General features: G+C 41.0%; 1 protein-coding gene across 5 annotated transcripts in view; it reads right to left on the bottom strand.

The window, feature by feature from the left end:
- Positions 1–81: 81 nt before the first annotated feature.
- Eip93f (Ecdysone-induced protein 93F) overlaps positions 82–23,526 on the bottom strand; it is a 150,626-nt gene continuing 127,181 nt past the window's right edge. For all 5 annotated transcript variants that reach the window (XM_083103966.1, XM_083103957.1, XM_083103938.1 and 2 more), the window contains one exon: positions 82–22,073. The gene's annotated coding sequence lies outside the window, so the exon portion shown is untranslated. The remainder of the gene's footprint in view (positions 22,074–23,526) is intronic.

The following is a 23,526-nucleotide window of genomic DNA, read 5'->3' as shown; positions in this document are numbered from 1 at the left end:
GTTAAAACAGAAAAGAAATTGGAAACATGCAGTTGCACGATACGTTCGGAGAAGCGGAAACCAACCAATCGATAAACTGAATATTTTTCAATTGATTTTATTGAAAATAATACAACAAAATGTCTCATAATAATAATATAATAATAATAAGAATATATATAATAATAATTAAAAATAATTAATAATTATAGATACGTACTTGTTTTCTACTCAATATCTAGAGATGATCGCCTTAAAACATTGTTTAAATAATAATATTATCATCGCCATTTTAATCAATGCAATAATAAAATAATAATAATAATAATAATAATAATAATAATAATAATAATAAAGGCAATAAAGTTAATAATAATAATAATAATAATAATTATATCATAGAATAATGTATCAATAAACAAACTTAATAGGCTAATTATTCGTTAATCATTCGTCATCGTTCTCGATTGCTATCGATGGATCTTTTACTTTACCTAGTCATTAATAATGGATAATTAATTAATTCATTAATTAAATTACACGTTGCTTGGATATGCACATAGAGATATAAAGTCGTTTTTGGTCCCACCTAACTGCAAACGTTATATTCATACAATTTTTTTGTGTGTATGTGTGTATCGCTTGGATCGCTTTACATGTGTAACGCGTGTGTGTTACGTGTTTATATGTGTGTTTGTGTGCACGTGTTGCAAATAACTACTGTTTCACTATCGGTAAAGCTGTCGTTTCTCTATTTCTCCTTTTGTTCCCCTTTCCACTCTCCCCTTCCCTCCCTTTCCCTCCCTCTCTACATCCGTGTATTCCGAAATAATCTATCGCGTATACATTTGAACAGCATTTCGCGTGCACTCGCGAATCGTATCTCGCGCGGCGACAGGGTGTCCCCGAAAAAAAAAAAAAAGAAAGACCGGTACCGCAAAAGTAACGAAAAAAAAATGATGAAAGAAGAAAAGAACGAAAAAAGTCGATCCCCGACGACCGATAAATATATATTTACCGCGATTATATATACACATACATGTCGTTCTTCCCACCCCTCGTGCCGTTATTTCGCTTTTTTCCTCCCCTCCGCTCCCCTTCCCACCCCTTCTCGATCACGGCGCTCTTTCCTTCCGCTTCGCTTTTCCTATTTCCCATCGTTATCATCGAGGACGAGTATCTTGATCGAGACACTCAGCATCCCCCTCGCGTGTTATCAATTTCTACAACTGGCATTGCGTTCCGTTCTCCCCCTCCCCACTCTCTTCGTTCGCTTTTTAAAAAGTACGCTTAAATTTACCTAATAACATTATATTCTCACTATATTTATAAGAGAGATACGTCGTCGCGCGAGGGCGGACATCTCGAGGGCGTCGACCCTCGCCGAGAGGTACGTGTCTTTTATTTTTTTCTCCCCTACCTATCCCTCTTTTCCTTTTCGTTTACAGCCAATCGAGATAATTTTTTTCGTCGCCGGGATTGGTCGCGGGGACCGATCGCCGAATAAACCTAATTAAATCTTTCTTATTAAGGCTACGCCGAGTAATTTGTCGCGAATTTTTTTTTTTACAATTTCTCGCACTCGAATACTGCTTTGTATCAGTCTCATATTTTTCTTCCGCCGAGTCCGCGTCCTCGTCGGAGCGTCTCCGAGGAAACGCGGGAAGGCGCCATCGATTCGTCGTCGGCGCTAACGTATGTTCGGATCAGACTCCGCGTATAGTGTATATATAATGCCAGTTGTACGCGCGCTTCTCTTTCGGAGACGACTGTGTATATGTGTGTGTGTGTGTATATGTGTATGTATGTGTGTACGTTCGTCTTTCCGCGAGGGAAAAACGTGCGCTTGCAAAGTCATTCGCGAAAGGAGGCATTCAGTTTTTTTGTGACCTTCTATTTCATCTAATCACCCTGTGTGTTTAATCACAATATATGTATATAATTTTTTATTAATAATTTTCGATAAATTGCGTTTTTTTAAATTGACCCTCGTCGTTCTTTTAATCTCTAATCTCACAATCGCCAATTTTTCGTTATACAATTTAATTATCATATGTATCGATTAATAAAAATTTTTGTAGACCAAATCTAAATCAATATCAACATACATAGTAGAAAAAAATTACATTCAATCACCCAATCTATAGATTTCTTAAATTTTTATTTTAATAATCTAAAAAATCTAAGAAATCTATAGATTAGATTTTTTTGAGTGATCTAGAGTCGAGGGTAATTTTTTTAATAGTACATGCAATAAAATGTAACAAAACAAATTATTTAGATTATTTAGACAGCCGCTGAGAAAATACGAGCGATTATTTTCGTATCGTCCAATGACATTTGCAGTGCGAATAAATAATTTGAGAACTCGACACACTCGGTTGCGATGAAATCGATTCGATCGGTTTCACTTTTGGATGCGACCGTATCAGTTACGGGTCGCGGAATTATAAAGCAATCGCTTCCGTTCAACGAACTCTCGACGATCAACAGCGTCGAGGCAAATTTACGCGCGTCGCGCGATGAATTTGCCCCTTTCGGCGGGAAATCCCGCGAATTGCGCACGTTTTCCCCCTCGTCTCTCCTCGTAAGACAAGGGACGGCGACGCAACTTCGAGCGGCGAAAATTTTCGCGTGATTCCCTCTTGTTGGGAAAAATCCTTTCCGCGAGACTGATCTATCCCATACAGCACGGAACATTGCAGCAATATTACAATGTTGCTGCAATTTGCAACAACATTGCAGCAATATTACAATGTCGCTGCAATTTGCAATAACATTGCAGCGATATTGCAGCAATATTACAATGTTGTTGCAATTTTCAATAACATTGCAGCAATATTACAATGTTGCTGCAATGTTCTGTGCTGTATGGGATCGAATTGTAATTATAATTGTAATTTCGTTGGTCGAAATCGCGCGACATCCCTCGCCGAGCCCGCGTCACATCCGCCCCTCGTATAACTCTCTCTTTTTCTTCCTTTCTTTCTCTCTCTCTCTCTCTCTTTCTCTCTCTCTCGATCTCTTTCTCTCTCTTTCTCTCGCGTTAATATACTTCAAATAGTAATATACCTCACAACCACATTTTGACAACAATCAACCGTCAACAAAAGAGCGTTCTACACTTGAAAGAACCTTCGAAAGGTGCGCCACCCAGCCAGCGTCGACCTCCGGCGATACTTCCAACACTTTTTCGCGGCCCTCTTTTTTGATTCGCCGACCGGAAGGAGACCCGGCCGGCTTCTTCTCCGATGCCCGGAAGTCGAGCTTGCCGGCTGACGTATCACATGTTTGAAAACTACGAACCACGTACGCAACCGCGATCGTTTCACCATTCTCTCTTTCTCTTTCTCTCGCATTCATTCACAGAGATCGCACAACAAAATGCCCTTTGATTACTTTACGTCGATCTCGCTTTCTGTCTCTTTCTCTCTCGAATTTTCGCGCGTTCTTACTTGCCTTCTCATATTCGTTTTCTCTCTCCGCTTGGTCTCGTTCTCATTCTCTCGTTCAAGAATTCAACTTTCGACTGCATTTCATTCATCGCACGCCGCTGCAGCTCGAAAGACGCTCGAAAGGCTTACATGAAATTTGTTTTGTCGCAATTTTATATATATATATATATATATATATATATATATATATATATATATATATATATATCGTTATACATTAATTTTTGCACGCTTTCTAATTCTCGTCGATCGTAAAAAAGAATTAACAACCCATACAGCACAGAACATTGCAGCAATATTGCGGCAATATTGCAATGTTGCTGCAATATTAATAATATTGCTGCAATATTTTTTGCTGTATGAGAAGTAGCAAAAAGTCTGCAGCGTTCGTAACGAAGTGGAAAATTATCGACGGTGTTTACTTTCAGAATCTTCGAATCTGTACATGTGTCACAGATCAGAGGAGATTTTACACGTACAATTTTTTTTAAGCCAGATTTTTTTATTATTAAAACAGAATTTAATTAAAGCCTCCACCTTCAATGATAATAATCGGTCGGAAGTATCTTCAATAGCATTTTAATATCCTCCGATAGTAATATGCAGATAGAGTGCTCCAGCTTCCGATAACTGAAACCTGGATTTCTTTTTTTTGGCGCATATCGGAAAACGCGACGTTCGATGTTTAATAAGCCTGAGGATCGCATCGAGCCGATATTATCAATCACGAAGGATAATCATGGATTCACGCGATGGTGCGTGCTTAATTGTCAAAAGGAGGCTGCGTGTTAATAAAAAAGCATCAGTTTCCGATCTCAGATCACACCTCTCATCTATATGTCGGGATATACATATATATTATATACGTATATCCCGACTTTGCATTAACAATTAACAATATCAACAGTTCTTGAGTTTTCAATTGGTTTAGGGCGCGAAATTGGCTCGTTTCTCGAAAATTGATCGCGGTCCAATTAGTAGCAGACTACCGCCGATGAATTTCCACTTCGCCACGCCTCGTCAATTATTACTCGCCTAATTCTCCCCGCGAACGTCCTTCCTCGATCCTTCGCATCTTGTCGCGCGACATTTTCTTTCGGCGCCGATTCTGCCAGCGTCGAATTTACAAATCCCACAAATCCTTTTTCTCGACGTCTGCCTTCAAAATGACGGATTTATCGCTAAAACAATCTAAACGATCGCTTCGAATCCACCCGAAGGTGTCTTCAACTATCATGTTCCAATCATATCACTCTAAAAAAATTTGATTGTACAATATTATATTTACTATAATAAAGTAATAAAATGCTGTCATTTGCGATAATTTCGTGGAAAATGTTTTCCTAATCGATAAAGATTATTTTATAGATTATTTTATAAACCTATCCACGCAAAGGAATCGCTTTGGAGCGATAGACCCGCCATTGTTTCGGCAGATGCAGCCTCGATCGACGAGGGTGGAATCGTTACCTCGCCTCGAACATGTCATTCAAACAAAGCCGCAACGAAAGTAACACTACTAATTATACGCTTTAAACAATAATATTCTAATTACATACATATTATACGTTTGTATACGTCAACTCGCTTCCGAAATTGCTCTCGCCCGGCGCATGTACGCGTGTGTTTTATGTGTGTGCCTCCCTTTCTCGTTCTTCGCTTTCGATCGAAGATCGAAATCGGCGCAAGCATAAATTCTCACGCTTTACATACGACACGTCAAGATACTCGTGCGACGAAATTATCAGAAAATCGAGAAGGAAGCCGATTTCGATCTCCGACTATCTCGTTCCGCCGAAAAACGATCAGTAAATTAATTTGCAAATACATTGTATTCTCATATGTGTACGTGTGTAGATGCGTGTCAAAATGCCCGATATGCGCGATACTTCGCGATCGATCCTGCCGTGCTTCCTTCGGCACCGTCTTTCACGGAACAGGAGTAAAAAAAAAAAAGCTTTCGGGCCGGAAGGAGAAAGCGCAAGGGATGCATCGGTCACGTTGCATCCATTGCCGATATCCGCATTTAATCGATCGACCCTTCCGAGAAGCCCTTAGATAAACCTGTCGCATTGTCGCTGAGCGATGAGATAATATATGTATAATCGTCGACGAGATCGCACGAACGACACGTATGCGTTACGCTATTGTGTATACGTACGCGCGTGTGTGTGTGTGTGTGTGTGTGTATATGTACGTATATGTATACACGTATATACGATAAACGACAGCGCCTACCGCAATAAGATTGATCGATAATCGATACACAATCGCGATCTAAACAATAATTGGCGACACGTATTTCAGAGATCGCGTATGCGCGTGTGTATATATGTGTGTGTGTGTGTGTGTTATGTGTGATTTCGTATATATAGTACATATGCATATCTATATGCCGCGTTAGACGCGCCTTAAATTTTCTCCATTCCGGTACGAAACGATAATATATAACTGTAAAATCCATGTAGAATATAAAAAATATTCTCTCGCCGCCTCTATCTAACTATATGAAACACTGCACTAAGACTGTATACTTCGTTACGAACGTATATGCGTGTGTGTAATACCCGCGTGTCGCGCTTGTGAGTGATGTGTGTGTGTGTGTGTGTGTGTCTCGCAATGAGAGAAGTGTAGGTAAATGTATGTATGGTCGCATGCTTTACGTACGATTTCCCTCTTCAAGCTTACGGGAAAGTGTTTACATCTAAGACAGGGGAGAGGGGGGGCGGGGCGGGGGGGTAGGTGGGTCGGTTATCGAGGCATATCGTTGGATCGAGATCTCAATTCTCATCTGCCATTCTCTCTCTCATGGTCGCGTAGTTTCCTTAGCACAGTGTTTTACTTTTTTTTCACATTTCTATAAATACACGTTTCGTTCCTCCTTAATTTTGATTCAGCGATGCATCTTTTCAATCGCGACCGTATTGTCTAAATTTACAGAGGGAATTCCCTTCAACGATCATTTGGCATTCGACGGATTTGTCTTTTTTTTTATTTTTTAATTTCCTTTTTTTTTTCTTGATATACTGATTCACAGTCAAGACAACAATTATCACAGCGACGCCAATTGTATCAATAAGATTGTCGCCCTCGGAGAGCGAACGCGGGACACGTCCCGCGTCAATAACTCTAGAATATTTATACGCGATAATTTTTAACGCGAATGTGTTCCAAAAAGCCAACGATAAATCGACTCCCGTCATATTTTCCTACCGTCGAGACGCTCGATTCTATTCTCGCGCCTGATTAAGACCTCCCTTTTTAAGGGAAGCCTTAACACACACACACACACACACACACACACATGCACACGCTACTACTCGCGTAACAACCCTTGCATCGTAACAATTTATTCCGAGTCGAGAGAAGTGTCCGATCCTCGATACGCCTCGGACTTAGCTCGGGTACCTTAACAACTACAAGATACATCGTATAAATCAAAAAAAGGGGGAGAGACCGTCCGGGACGAGGTGAGGGAGGAAAATGGGAGGGAGAAATTGAGGGTAGAGCGTTAAAGGCTCGATCGAGCATCGGACGAGAGCCCAATCGAGAAGGTACGAAGGATACGCGCTTTATATCCCGCTTTTACGCGTCGTCGTGTTGTTGTTGTTGTTATTGTTGTACTTGACGAACGATCACGAAGGGACACAAGAGAACAAAGAAGTAAGGTACAAAAAAAGACGCGCTGTTAAACGTTGTCGGCGGGCCTGGAACTGACCCGCTCGCCGCTACTGCCATTGTTATGGTAGAGAGAACCCCCCGGGTCCTCCTACGAGGGATCGAATCGAGAGGGATCGCATGGGATCGATGAGGGCAAGGGGGAGGTGGGGGAGGGTGGGTGCTTCGCTTAAGAAATAAGCTCCCGCCGTGCTGGATACAACGATAAAAACAACGACGCCCGAAAGGCGCGCGCTCAATAAAAGCGCCCGCGATAGAGAACTGGCTCTGTTTGCTTGATTAACTCGGGGGATTAATTAAACGCCCTGTTTAATGGGTGTGTGCGGGGGTGCTCTTATGGCCGAATCGTCGGGAGGTCGACGATCGCGACTGATCAATCCTGAGATTGTAATTCTTCTCCCCGTCCTCGGCGAGTCGAGGAGTCTCTCTCTCTCTCTCTCTCTCTTGTTGAACGAGACTTGCGTTCTCTCGAAGCGAGGGGGAGAGCGAATAATTAATAAGACTCGATCGGCGATAATAGAGAGAGAATAAACACGCTCCTCCCCTGCTTCTTCGATCGCGATCGACGACGTTTCGATGATCCGGGCGATTTGTCGTGCCTTGAGAAACATCTATCGTGTTACACGGATCATTTGAGGAGCGAAAAACAATGGATAATATACAATGGGGCCACCGATCGGCGTTTCGATGATATTGACACTTGACGATCGCGGCGGAAAAACTAGAGAAATTCATACATTATTATTAAATATAGATCTAGCCACGCGTTCTTTCTTCGCCTCTTATTAAATCGGTTTCGCGATTTTTCCCTCGGAAAACACCGAGGGTCGATTCCCGAAACGCCGATCGTAGGATAGCCACACGCGAGAAGTCTGTTAACACTTTTGATAGATAATCATACGATCGTCATCGATGATGAGTATTTAACGTAGGATCGTGGCTGGTTAAAACGGATTTCTAAGCGTGTTTCTGCCTATGAAGAAGAATCGGTTCGATCGACCGGAGCTATTAAAACGTGTCCTCACTTTACAGAAAAACGTATATACGTCTACGCGGTATGTACAAATATGATTCGCACAATCTATATATACAACCAAATTAGAATTACGATTTATCTCACGTTGGACCACATCGTGGTAAAGCAGCGTGGATCTGTAGCTCGATGGATCTTTAGCTAGATCGATAGGGCTCGTGGGATTTTATCCATCGATTTAAATGGTACGTCTAAAGGGGACGTTTAAGTACTGTCTTGGTCTTTTGCATATTCTTTAAAAAGAAAAAATCGCTGACATTATATGCGGTTTGGCTAACGTCATCATTCTACTGCCACAAGCCACATATTTGTCCCGGGAATGTATGGCTTTTAGGATTATTGTAATTTAACTAATCACGCTAATCTCACGACGCTTTTCTTAAGCAAGGTCCCAACGGGCGCCCCATTCGCCTTAACCGTCACTCGAGAGAGTTCTGGGACTTGGCTTTCTTTTTTCTCTCCTTTCCATTTCCTTTACGACGTTCGGATATTTCGGTGGGACACGCATCTTTACGGTCACGCGTGCCTTATTTGCTTGCATTGTCGCGCAAGATGGGCGCCTTCCGCGCACCTGCCAGGAAATTTGCCGTTGTCGAAGAGCGAACGTGTAGTGAAAATATTTTCGGGCTTCTCGCAGATTATCGTTCCTCGATGCGCTCGAGGGACACGCGATCTAACTTGTCCTTAAATTGCGGACGTTGCAAAACGGAAAAATGTGACGTCTGTCGTTGTTATATAACCTGTCAAAATTAGGGAAAGGTGTGCCACGAGAGTAAAGCATCATGCAATGTAGGAATTTGCAGTACGCATCTTCATTGGAATGACTTTAGCGTAGCCTTCCACACTCCAGACTTTCTGACGATCACGTGGATGCGGTAAAAAGAAAACGATTATTCAGTACGATAGTAGAAGAAGCGGTGGAATGATTGTGGAATGACGAGAATCCCGGGAACGAAATGGGAGATCGATAAACAAAAATTGATCCTCTCACGAGAGGGATTCGCGAAGAAGATCAAGAGTCGGACATTCATTCTACGGAAATCGAGAAGCATTCAATGACGACTTTTACTTCTCCCACCTTCTTTTGCCTTCCTTTTCTATTCGTTTTAGCATTTTTCTTTTGATCTCTCGAATTCTTCGGCCTATGCGTCTATGAACACATGTGCTTTTGATTGTTGCTGCTGACGTTCGATATGATGTCGCTTGAAAATCGAAGAAACGATAAAAAAAATCTCGACCTCTGAAATTTTCGATAAAGATTAGGTCTTGTAGCGTTGGAAACGAACGTGTTTAATCCTTAATATTTATAATACATATGTATGTGTGCGTACGTTATATTGGAATGATATATCTGCGCTGATGCTTTCTTTCATTGATTTATTTAATTATACTTGAATTTTTCCTACTGTTTCAATTTAGTCTAGTTCGTATCTAGTGCGATATATATTTTGTGTCCAAATAGGTCAATAAGTACAACAAAGCTCGAGAATAGATTTCCGAAAGTGCAAGAGGTCATCGCGTAGGGAGCAATTTTGATGAGAGCCAGAACGATGATATTTTCGAAATGCCTTCGGGAGTTTGACGATAAAAATAAGCGATGAGAAAAAAGAGGAAATTGGGCGATCAAACCATCGAATCAGGAAACTCGAAAGATTAATGTGCCATTCGCTAAAAAGGAAGATCAGAATAGAACTGTAGAATCTTTTTTTTTTTTTTAGAATTGCACTCTAGCATTATTAATACTTTATTTGGCGGTATCACAATTTTCTGTAAAAAGATACGTTTGTCGCAGATATATAAGTTCGTCGTTTTTGACGAAATGTAATTCGTAGACGACGATTAATTAAGGCAAAGAAGGGACGCTTGTATAAAGAAGCGTCCGTTTGCAAAACGGATAATTATCATAACGATTTTGTAAGGATACTTAACGACGACAATATAATATGCAACGACGATGGCGATGATGATAATAATGATGATGATGATAATGATGATGATGATGATGATGATGATGGGAATGATAATGTTGATAGGATGATAATGATGGCAATGTCGGTCAAGCGTCGTCGACCAACATTCGATCGACATGTACGTATGCATACATACATATGTATGTATATTGTAATAAAGTAAGTCGTACGTACGTTATCTCTCTGTTGGTTTTGCATTTGATGCACGCGATCCGGCAAATAACCGTCCACGAATCTCTGCGCGAATCTACATGCTATGCATGTGTTTGTACATGTGTGCATGTGTGTGTGTGTGTGTTTTTTTTCTTTTTTTAGGTGCTTTCCAAGGTATCTCTGTCGCGATTTTGCACAATCGCGTGATTCTATGCACATGTATATATGTATAAATTTAATTTTTTATCCAGAAACACATGTTTGAGAGGATATTTGAGAGTGTGTGTGTCTTCATACATAGTTTGTATATTTATATGCATGTGTAAATCCCTTAGAGGTTGCTTGTGTGGATTACTTTACATCTGGGCAGTAACAATGTATATGTTGTATAACGTTTCACGTGTATATGTGTCACATACACATGCGTATCCATGTCTACCCATGAGCACGTCTCTCTCATCGTCCATACTCGTGCACTTTCGAACACATTCATGCATCAATCTCTTACACTCACCTTTAAAACAATAATCACATAATAATAATAATAATAATAATAATAATAATAATAATAATAATAATAATAATAATAATAATTATAATTATAATAATAATATAATAATATAATAATAATAATAATAATAATAATAATAATAATGACAATAATAGTCACTTTTACGGCAATTAACGCACGTAATCAATTAGCCAGTTGATACAATTATACACGCCTACATCTACTTAATTACACAATCGTAATCGTACGTTCGTCCGGATTTGTCGCCGATGTCGGCGAACACATTTTCTCTCGATAAGATCAATCGCAGGAAAACGCGAGGATGCCCTCTCTTCTCCTATCGTTCGCGAGAGAAATCGAGAACGCTCGTCGTCTTCGAAGGTTGTGTCCCCTCGAGATATTTACCCTGGCTCTTTTATGCGACATGTTCAGTTTTACAGAAGGTTCCCTCGTCTCGTATCCACTTATCGTAGACGGTAGCCGTGTTAAATTGCACGATTTTTACCACCCTCACGATTGTACAAAGACATAGAAAACATGGAATAGAAGCGAGGCAAAATTCCGAATAAAGCACGCAACATTAAGCTCTCTCGTCCAAGTATGTGATCCGCACAATCGTTCTCGAATCCCGTAAATTATAAACGTATTTTGACAGGTAAAAATACTCGAAGACTATCTTCTCCTTTGTTATTAATTCAACGACATTTCTGGCACGTCCCCAAAGCTTCTCTCGTTATAATTTAACGACAAACCTTTTTGCGTCATTTATTCTGTTGATTCTCCTGTCTGACACTCGATAAGAAGCGACGGACGTTTCAATCAATCGCGAATGAATTAGATATAATTTCACAGCCCCAAGATCTAAAATTTCCGAATCTTACATCGAAGGATATCGAGGATCTCAAATATCATTTTTTTAATCGTCTTACGATAGTTCTCGATTACTCTCTGTCGCAAGAAATAGATCGAATCGAAAATTCCCTGTACGATATATGTAAAAGATTCCACCTAACCCGAGATAAGCAACGATGAAAATTAAAAAAAATTTTTTGGGCGCCCGTTAAAGTCAGCCTTCCTTTCTCCCTCGAGCCTTTCTTAATCCTGGAGCCCTATCGATAGTTAGGCGAACGCGTTCGCTTCGAGCTTCTCCTCGCTGCTTTACGACGATCATCTCGGTACCGTTTAATCTCGCGTACCCCCTAACTCATCGCGCGTTAGCATCTTTTTTTAGTTTTCCTTAAGAGCATATAAAAAGTCGTGTGGCACATTGACGGTTGGAATGTTACTTTGTCTTCATTAAATTTATAATAAGAATCATAATAATTAATAATAGAGTAGTAATATAGTATTTTTTTTTTTCGGTGTTATTAATAATATTGTTTTATGTATCCTTTAATAATAATAATAATCATATAAGAATCATATAATAATAATATAATAATTAATATATTTTATATATATAATATACCTTTCTGTGTTTTATACTATAGTAGTTTGTTTCCTCTGCACTTATCGTTTATTATATTCTGCACTGACTGCGGGTTTTGATTTGCGGGATACCTCGCCCGCGACCTCGCGACGTCGCGATCGACATCCCCCGTCATCTACATTCATTGTCCTTTCCCCCTATCGATCGTCCCTTTTCCCGAAAAGCTGTCGATTCGATCGCGACTCGAGGTCGAGGGGCGATCCTGGTTTATCTATTTTTTTTTTCTTTTTTGTTTTTTGCATTGCTCCTCGTGGCATCTGCATTAGCGTAAATCACTGCTGGATAATATGTATATGTGACGTAGAGAGAGTTAATCTGTATATATACCTGCTTATATTTCTGCATTATTTTTTTCTTTGCTCTGTCGCAGGGCGATCGTTGCGCGGTGAGGACCGCGCGATCGCCTCGTGCCCTTCATGCTGAGTGAAATGTCTATTGTTGCCTGTATAGTGTGTATGTGTTATTGCCGGTTCTTTCTCTGTTTATTTGCTTATTGTTTTTCTTTCTTTTTGCTTCGATCGCCGGGCACCGGGCGAGTATGCAGCCCGAGGTCCGATCCAGGATCGATGAGATTGCGGCCATGATTACGCCCTCTAATCTACCGATTGGACCCGTTTCAAGGACCCCGGGATCCGACACCGAGGGACGCTCTCGGGAAGAGATGAAGAAGCGAGTGAGAAATCGCGATCGTCGCGATTAATCGAGATTCGACACCCCGAGTTGAATCTCCCGTTGCTCGATCCCCTTCTCTCCCCGAAACAAGCATTCCAACGTCCCGTCAACCGGATCGGCCGTCCTCGTGTGATATGCTCCGTTGTCGATTGGTCGAGTGCTAATCTAGATCGCGCGTATCTAGAGCGATCTTGGCGTCTGTTTGTCACGAACGCGACAATCTCTCTCGATCCCGTTTCGGCGGCCCGTCGAATTTACTGTAAGGAGACGACTGGTATCGGGAGGCTGCAATGTTGTTGTAGCTGTAATGTTAGAGAGCAGACTGCGTGTACCTTTTATTTCCGGTATGCTGTTTCGCCAAGTATGCGAATGCGGAGAATGGGGGGAAGGGGGGACAAGTTAGCTGTGCGTGAAAGCTGCAATAAGAGCGTAGGGTGGTGGTTTTCATCAGCGGGGGGAAAAGGTGGTCAATCCTGTTGTCAGAAGGGGTGGTGCGGAGGAAGGGGCTCGGGGATCTTCCGAGGGGATCGGATGCTTAGTTTCCCTAATTTATCTCTTTCCCACGAGATCGTAGAGTCTTCTAACTTTGTTTTTCCTCAATTAATCGTTAAAACCACTGTTGCCCATAGAGGGCGATCCGACCTGGCCGCTCGTCGAGGTCGTCGTCGGCGGATGCCGCGCGTTCGAGACGAGGGGACATTTTTCTCTCAGCGTGTGTCTTTTGATTGATTTGTTTGAACCGGCGATTCAGCGTACTTGGTCCGTAAACTAGTTGGTCGTACTTTGAAGTTCCGGCGTGTTCAGGTGCGTGACGTTTTGCTACTGACGTTTGATTAGATGATTAGAGTACCGACGCTCGATTTCGATATTCTCCTCGATATGTAACGCGATTTTGTTCAGTTTCCTTCTTCCCTTCCAAAGTGTTGTCTTTCAAAGAACATTTAAAAATTAGGACACTCTGATGATTTATATTCCAATCGATTCGACGTGAAATCGTGTAAAAAATAGAAGTATTTCGGCGAATAATCTCGAATGAATCGCTTGCGAATCTTCGAGATAATTGAACGAAAACCTGCTCCTTCGATAGTATCGGCACTCGTCGTCTCGATAGCGCGGATCTCGCCTCGTCGTCGATCTTCGGCGACTCGCGCAGCCAAGTCGGATCTAACGGTAGTGATAGTATATATAGAAAAGAACATGATATATATAAACAACTAAAGCGCCAAACTACGAGTACCATCGGTTAGCTGGCTGCGTAGTACCAGCGCCATTTATCTAATCGCTACTAGTCGAAGAGTCTAGGCTGAGTCGGTGCCGGAAACGATCGTCTCCGATCGGCGCCCCCAGGCGAGAATGAGATCCGCGACTGTCGAGGATGCAGTCTTCAGGACCTTCTCTCTTGTGGCAATTTTAAGTAATAAAATAATTAAAACAGTTTAATTTATTTAAAAAAAAAAGTCAAATGAAAACTTCTTTGTAGATCGAAAAATATTAAGGAATCGATTAATTTGATTGGCGGGATAACAATTTTGACAGCGAGGATTAAAGAATCACGACAATTTAATCATGATAATTTCTTCGCGTGTAATCTTAATAAAATAATACGCGCCGATTGCGTTAGAGACACATTAAATTCACCGGGTGGCATCGCGTCGATATAACGCGTAATCTGCTTCATTTCTATGATTGATTATATTCAGCACACAAATTAAAGGATAAGCCGTTTCGATTAATCAATACACAATTCAATTACCGCGCGAAAATTTATCAATCCGTTATTTCATGATATTTTGCTTTTTGCGATTCGAGAAATATACGCAGTGATTTATATTCATTTTACCCGATTAAAAATGCGGAGCGGACCGAATTCTGATTGTCAAGAGCGGAGTAGAAAAAGGCGAAAATGTACGATCTCGCGGAGAGCTCGTTCATTTTCAGCTGTCGCGAATCGCACCCTCGACAGTCGCAAGAAGCACCCCCTCTCTCTCTTTTTCGCCGTCTTCGCGGCACCTCGGAGACGAGATCTCGGCACCAGTTTTCCCCATGTTGCCATTCTCGCGCTCAAATCTTCCGACTTGTTCGTCGTATATCTATCTACCTTATCTACATGTTCCCGACGTCGAGACGACGACGACGGCGAATCGCCCAGTTGAACACAATTCGGTCGGTACTCGTTTTTTTTTCTTTTTTTTGCAATTATTTTACGGTCTCCGCGCGCGCGGTCGATCGACGTATACGATGCAAAAGCTCAATCAGCGAGCTTTTTTTGTCTTTTAGAGTCATTGCATGACTACGGCCTATTAAAGCTTTTCGATCGGGAAGGTACCGAGTTCTCTCGACCGACGACAGAGACCTTCTCCTGATTTACTACATTGGTTCAGGCGCATTCGCGTGGATTTGCCGGATTCGCGAACGCGCGGATCTTCCCTCCTCCTCTTCAATCATTTTCTAATTTTAGCGACGAGATATCACAATAATCCTGCATGCGTTTTACACCAAATATTTATTTAATACTTTATAATAAATAATATTTATTTAATATTTCATAATAAATAATATTTAATATTTCACAAGATGTAAGATATATATAAACTCTTTTATTGCAATAGAATAAATCGTGTAATCATTAATCATTAATCATCATTAGATTTATAAACTTGGAAAATTAAGAAGTTTTTGGAATTTTTATGCCTTATTTTTTCTTTTAAGAAGATGTAGTATTTTAAATTTTTAAATTTTCAAAATTATCCAGGTGATAGATTTTTTTTTTAGAAATAAGCAATAATTGTGTACTATCATTTTAATAAAAATCTAAATATAATTAAATATAAATCTAATATAATTTAAATTATATTGTTTCATATTATTTTTAATTTTATACTTTATAATAATTCTATAAAACTAAACTCTATTTTGTAAAGAATCCTGTTTGATTCATTCTACAATTAACGTTTCCCGAAACAAAGGAAATGGCTTGAAACAATATAACGAAAAGCACTAATGCGTGTAATGATCAACAATTTCTCAAAGTGTAATACATTTTTATCAGTTTTAAAATCAACTCCACAGTAGTGGATGACGCTTGTATAAATATATGATAAATGTCGTCGAATGTAAAAAAACCATGTGAAATGTCATCGCCGAATCGATAACGAATCCTCGTCAAACACGAGCGCAACCGGAAATGGCAAGCCGAGTGCATCGCAGCCTAGGAATTTAGATCGAGCATGCAGAGATTTCGTCCCCGTTGTCGTTTTGCGACAAATGCCAGCGCAAAGTGTCGTCGAAAAATTTCGGGGGAAGATCCGCGACGTAACGCGATGGCAACCCCCTTCTCTTCGTCGAATCGACGTCGGTCGCTTGATTGTGTACACGTGTCTCGTGTGTATATGTGTGTATATGTGTGTACCCCTATATGAACGACAGGCCAGCTCTTCGTTGATCACGAAAATCCCAACATTCGAGAATGCGTGAATTGAAAATAGAATTTAAAAAACGGTAACTTAGCGTGTAACAGTTCGTTTTACTCCATTTTTCCTCGACGTGTCTCTCGTGTATTTTTAATGTGTGTGTATGTGTGTGTGCGATCCCGCGCGTGTTTCGTGTGTACGTCGGAGCATGAATAGGTGTCTGTCAGTGTACGCGTGTGTGTGTTCGTGTACCTAATTGCACTTATTCGAAAAAACGGAACATAAGGTTGAACGCAAGATGGCGGCCGGACGGCCCTGGAACGTATGTTGTAGGTAATATTACACCCTTGTTTAATTTACTTTAATAAGAAACTCTATATATCGCTTTTGTCTCTATCGCGTATTCGCCCTTGTCGTCCAGATCAAGCGCGCTCGAACTGAGAATCTGTTTGCTGCTACGATACTCTCATCTATTTTTCGTTCGTGCTACTGCGAGTCGTAAAAAACGTAATCTCTCATAACTTAGGCACAATTTGGAACTGTTTAGACCATTTTCACACGACCTCGTCCCGCTGACGTCCGTGTGTCCGTGGAAGCCTCTACTCGCGACACCAACCAAAAAGAAGGATAAAACTCGAGAATAAATGAAAGAAAACTTATATTTAAAAAAATCGAGAGTATTGATCCTCTTGATAAGTTTTTCTAATTTCAATTTTAACTGTCCAATAACCTATATTGTTATCATAGAAATTTTACAATTTAAAAGCAACTTAAAATGAATTTTCAAAAATTGCAACTGAAAAGAAGTTTTCAATAATCTATCTTTACATAACAATTTTTTACTGTAATTTTAGATAAATTAATGTACGCAATTATGCAGAGGAATGCAAAATTTTCACTATTGCAATTCAATTCTTTCAATGAAATGATTGAATTTTTCAAGGAAAATATCAAGTTATAAGAGAGAAAGTCGTTTTTTCTCCACATCCACGTTCATGACACACAAACGTTTCTCGTTTCGTACCATACCAAACGTGACAATATTGTGAGGTAGCTGACATTGAGCCGTTTCAGGGCCAATCGGACCAAATCTTCCAGTTTTCCCATCGTTCGAGTCGCGTCCGAAATCCAAATTCGAGACGAGTTTGTTTCGAAATCAAGAGAATCGTCGGAGGATTTTGTTTCCGCGCGATCCGAAAAGGGGATCTCATCCTTCCTCCTCCCCCCACCCTTCTCCTTTAAGCGTGAAGGACGAGAGGACGAGCGGGAGGATCCCTTTGTTTTCCTCCCGAATCGAGTCCCGATGTAAGAGAAAATGGGAAAATGCGAAAAACGGGAATCTTTGGAGCCGACTTTCCGAGCGATGCCCGCCATCTTGGTCCCGTCTGACCACCGGTGTGGATCAACGTAATTTCGCAATCACGCTTCTTCCGTATCCCTTTCTTTCTACCTATCTATATATCTCTTTCGCTCTCTCTTTCTCTCTCTCTCTCTCTCTCTCTCTCTCTCTCTCTCACACACTCTCTTTCTCTATCTCTATCGCTTTCTGTCCCTTGTTTGCTCGTTTTGTCCCGTCAGCCGTCTTCCCTCACTCGTCTTGCCCTTACTTTGTCTTCGCACACCGTAATTACAATAGTCTTTCTTCTTTTTCAATATATATATTTATATATATAGATATCTATATAATATATATAATATATATGTATATATATTATATATATAATATATCCGTAATCTTATTACATATACACTAGCTGGTTACGATAATTTGTGAAAAATATACATCAAAATTTTGTTACTTTTTACATCACAGATATTTTAATATAATATATCATCTTTTTTAATTCTTAAAGATTTTTCTGTTTCTCCCCGTATATATTCGACCAATCCGTCACTCGCCGGATTGTTTAGCGTATCGCCCGCGACGAAAGGGGGGGACGACAGGATGCGCACAGACGCGATGGATCAAAGGATTCTTCCGAATTCTTCGACCGCGAAGAACAAAGTTACACGTCTCTTTTGCGAATGCATGTCTTTTTTTTTTCTTATCGCAGATACGACAATCATCGTGCTTCTCGAAGACGGACAAGACGCTTCCGGTGGCAACGCAAACACCCAAAAGACCGAGTCTAAAGACACCCTAATTTTCCGGATGTCTTTGGACGTCTTTCGCGTTTCTCTCGGATCCTTGCGTTGTCCTCGGAGTAACTATTTTAAAGATAACGATATAAAAAAAGAAAAGAAAAGAACATCAGAGATCTTCCCCGCCAATTGTCTCTGGACGAAGATTGCCGTCGTGCGATGCGCGAGCACAAAAGAGACCCCAATCTTAATCTCTCGATAACGGAGAACAATATAATAATACGATTTTGACTTGGGGGAGGGGAAGCTTTCGTCGTGTCGCCTCGTCCCGCCGTCTCTCCCGTAAAAAAAAGAACTGAAAAAATCGACAGTGCTTCAACAATCGCGTCTACAACGGTATACTTGCCTAGCCTCGAGTTCTCTCATCTCTCTTTCTCTCTCACTCTCCTGACGATCGCGTATAGTTGCAAATTTCTAAAACGAAGATTCCTGCATAGACTTTAGAAAAAAATCGCCAGAAAGAATCTGCTATGGGCATCTGCCATAGCAATCTACAACTTTCAAGTCGCACGAAATGCTGAATTTTCGGTTCCTGTCACGAGAGAAACAAGTGATGTATGTAGATAGTTTATAAACAGCCACGACAGACATGTATCGCTAGGGGATTATTACACGGACGTCTCTCGTTAATTACGTGTCAATACTAACTGTCGCGAACCCATCCCAAGTTGTGCGAGTCAATTTGATCCGCATCGTCTGCGTCGAAAACATCGAAGTTCCCTTGGTCGTTCGGTTCATCAATTTTGAATTTTCAGTCTTTTTATTTCAAACTTATATAAACATCTCCGTGAAAAATCTCTCTTATCTATATAAATCGTGATAATTAATTACCTCTATAAAAAAAGAAAAAAAGTTACTTTAATCATTCAAATTTCTTTTCCGATCGAATTTCCTCGAATGTTTGCAAAATTGCAGAAACCAACGACAATTTGATCGTCGACTGAGCTCTGCCTGCAAGAGAATTTCATTCAATTACGAGCAATACGATGGACGAAGAAGACACATATATCCGTGGTAACCGCGAATTATTTTCGACGACACCGGATGCGGACAGTTGGTCCCGCACACTTTTCACTTTCACGCCCTCTTCCTCCCCGGCGCATCACTTGTCCTCTCGTGAAAATAAAGAAAAAAAGTGGATCGCGGAGATTTGAGACTCGCCGATTATAGACCGCACCAAACGTCGTGACGAAACATCTCGTAACCGTAAGTTGAATTAACGACAATCATAGTGTACGCACGTATTTTACTATCATCCGCACGATAAATATCATTTTTTTTTTCACATCTAACGATAAATCTTTCGATAGGGGATATCGAGGCTTAAGTTTCTGGGTGTGGTGTTGTCGATGATGCGAGTTCGCGGGTATAGGAGGGCGGTTTGTGGAAGAGGGTGTCGAGGGGGATGAGTGAATTAGTGGTCGCGGAACAAGTGTATAAACATATTTCCCTCCTTTTCGCATATAATATAATAACGCCTGGTGAATGTTTAGAAAAAGACTTCGAGGCATCGAGTAGCTCGGATCACACATCGAGAGTGATATATATATATATATATATATATATATATATATATATGTATATCTTTGTCGAAAGTGTGTCTCTGTGTAATGGGGGTGTGAAGTGAAGGGGAGAAAAAAGGGCGGTGAGGGGAGGGGAGGGGGAGACAGGTGGACAGTTAAAAAGTGATCTAACGGACACAGGGTAAAGAGGGGGAAGGTTTAAATTTACGTTTACACACAATCATAATTAGCTTGCATTTCGCTTTGTTGCTGTTCTTGTGTTTTTTTTTTCTTTAACCCTAAGGAGACCTTAACGTTTACACTCATATAACTTGTTTTCGCGTTTACGCGCGCTTTCTTTAAAGTTACATTATTCACGGTTTTTTTGCTTTAAATAGGGTAAATTTTAAGTTTAGTTCCAAAAAACACCGAGAGAGTAGCCTTGCTTAATATGGTTTACTTTTTTCGTAGGTATAATTTTTTTTGCGTTAATAAGGAATTTTTGCATTTTTAAAACACCGAACATACATGCCTTATGCTTTATGTACAGCCTAGAGTCTTTCAGTCGTTTACTTTTAAAGAGAGTCATGAGATGAGTGCGTGTGGATCATCCTTTTTCGTTTCTTGCGCTCTGCTGCTCTATATTTTATATCTTTCTTTTTTTCCCTTCTCTTACATGCACTTGTTCGCGTCGTTTTCGCCTCGACTATGCGAGAAAAATAGGAAATCCTGGCCCGCACTACAGCACCGTTTTATTTATATCTTTTTCTCTTTTTTTTTCTGTCGCCGTTTTCTCGCGTTCGACCTCCGATCCGTCCTGTTCCGGCTTTTTCGTCTCCGTCGATTTCGTTTTGGTCCAACGGCCTGCCTGCCATATTAACGAAGTGACGAAATCGTCCTTTCATAGTGATTCCATCCGCGGATCGTCTATTCGCGAAACGCAATTTTATAACCGAAGAGGTACAACGAGATACCCCTGTGTGAGATCGTGCACATCTCGCCGACTTATCAGAGAAATACAAAAATTTCAACCTTTACCATTTAATTTGAAGATTATATCCCAAGAAATATATATATGCAAATTCAAAATATCGTTATCTCTATAAATTTTCACATAATAATTATCTTCAACATATATATACATAGCTGGAATAGGAAAAATTTTCAAGTCTGAATTAGATACACGGTGTGTCTATCCTAATCAAATTATTATCTTAATTTCACGTCAGACAAAATTCGATGAATTTTGACTGAGGTCATCGTATCGACATTTGTACAAGTCATTTTCTCTCGTCGTAACTATCAATTATACGCGCGATAAAAATTCAGACTCCATCCAGAGACTCCAAATTTTCATCGATCCGGAAAAAATTTATCGTATTCCCGAGTGTGCTTTCCCTCTTATCACAATCGCGAACATAATTGGACGTGCACGATCGCGTGCGAATCCGCAGAAAAACCGAATGGGAGAGACATGCGCGGCCGCTCGAATCAACTCGTCAATTCGTCATTCGTTCGATAATTAATCGTATCGTCGTTATTTCATTAACCGGCGACGGACGATCGAGACGCGCTATTTCCTAAGAGGTTCCCGACGCGTCACGATAAAAGTCTGCTGGATTGCCCGATGAATATGTCGTGTGCTCGCGGGAGTCGATGAGGAAAGAAACGAAAAGATCGGATATTAAAACGCATTCCTAGGTTTCATAATTGAGTCTTTTCCCTCGCAAAGAAACGATACAATTCCGCTCGCGCGGCTGCAACTGCAGCCTCTCTTCCTTTCTCTCTCTTTTTTCCTCTACGCGGTAGAAAATTTGTATTCGTATCAAAAAGTGGGCGTCTCGCGCTTAAGAAAAAACATCTTTTCGGTATCGGAGAAATCGAATCGAGAGCGGGCGCGCGCTGCAACGATATCCCCTTCCTTCCTTCTTAATCTCCTCTTTCTTTATCCTACGTTCCAATTTTGCGTTTGCATCTTTTGCCTGGATTTGTGGACCGTTCTTTCAATTCAAAGGATCGCGATCCTCGTCGTCGCAATTGCTCGGAAAAAGAGAAGAGAGCTTGTCGCATCGTCGAACTCTGCAAGATAAAGAAAAACGCTAGAAAGAAATTAAAACTGAATAGAAATTAATTTAATGGAAAAAAAAAAGATTTCAAGACCCTTATAAATAAGATTCATCGTGTCTATAAATGTGAAAAAATCTAAAATTTGTCCCGTTTATTTAAACAATATTAAAAAGAATCTATTTGTAAATAAAAGAATTGGAGAAACAAGCAAACTATGGGCAATGTTTCGACAACGAAGATCGCTCCTCTCCGGTATTTTCTGTGCATTCAACGTGCCCGAAAATGTGGGACGCGCTCGCGTCGAACGCCGGCCTCGAAACAACCGAGATTATAGAAATATTGTCGCCTCTCTGTGGAAAAAACGTCACCTACGCGCGCCAACAAAAGCCTTGGCTTGTTTTCTCGCTTCGCACACGTTCCCGTGTAATGACCAAAAATATATGTATATATAATATATTATTCCTTATATAATTATGTCGCTCCTTACGAGTTAAGTAGTGTTAATAGTTAAGTAATAAGTTCCTTTTTTTTCCCTTTTGCATTAGATAGTTTTACACTCATAGAGAGGAAAAAATATGTTGTCGCGTCGGCGTTTCTTTTTTTTTTTGTTCCATCGTTTGACCTTTCGTCGTCGTCCACCGTGATTGGTAGTGGTAGCGGCAATTAATAATCGTAATAATAATCATCGAACGGCTAACGCTCTCGCGTTTCGCGCGTACATCGCGTACGAGCCTCCCTTCTGTGATAAATTCGCGAGGAGGGGGGGGGGGGCCAAAGAGGCTCGGATGCGCGCCGAGTCTCTTGGAATTTCCGCCTAAAGTCTAAGGTAAAAACAGGCTTGTCAGGTCAACTTTCAATTGGAATTCGCGAAGCCACTGATTCCTGGTGACAAGGTCTCGGCTGCGACGCGTGTACGCGCGCAACGTCCAAGTATCTCGTTATGTTCCCCATTTTTGTATACTCGCGTATATGTGTAGGTACTCGTTTTGTGTATGTCCACTGTTGTGTGTTGTGTGTGTCGATACGTTTGGTGGAATGTCCGGCTTGTAGAAACGCATTTGTAGAATGGGTCCGTGCATCTGCTGAAGCGTATGCGTCCCGTACTCGGCACGACGATATCGCGCGCGTGTCCTTTTATTCGTTTCGTCCTGCGATACTCCGGTCCGAAATCCGCGCTTTCGCCTATAATATAGTCGAAAGGGTCTTTCCCTGCACGCGCGCCTGATGCCAGATCGGCCAGCTGGACGCGGGTTAACTGGCGGAATCGCAATGGGTCTACGGGGATTGGTTGTGCTAGCGTCGCACTTGCATTGCTATTTTTCTTCTCCCCTTCCTGCGCTAGACTTGCCTCGCAACGTTCGAGGGTTTTCTTGTCTTTCGATTGGAACGAAGAGGTCATGGGAGAGAGCAGGAGTGTGTGTGGAATAGTCGGAGCATCATCGCGTTGCCGACGTATTCGAGGATT

The sequence above is a fragment of the Camponotus vicinus genome, unplaced genomic scaffold (genome assembly GCF_025532165.1).
Source record: "Camponotus vicinus isolate PSW18456_S1 unplaced genomic scaffold, iyCamVici1.0 SCAF_1, whole genome shotgun sequence".
Lineage (NCBI taxonomy): Eukaryota > Metazoa > Arthropoda > Insecta > Hymenoptera > Formicidae > Camponotus > Camponotus vicinus.
This window is presented reverse-complemented; position numbering and strand designations above follow the sequence as displayed.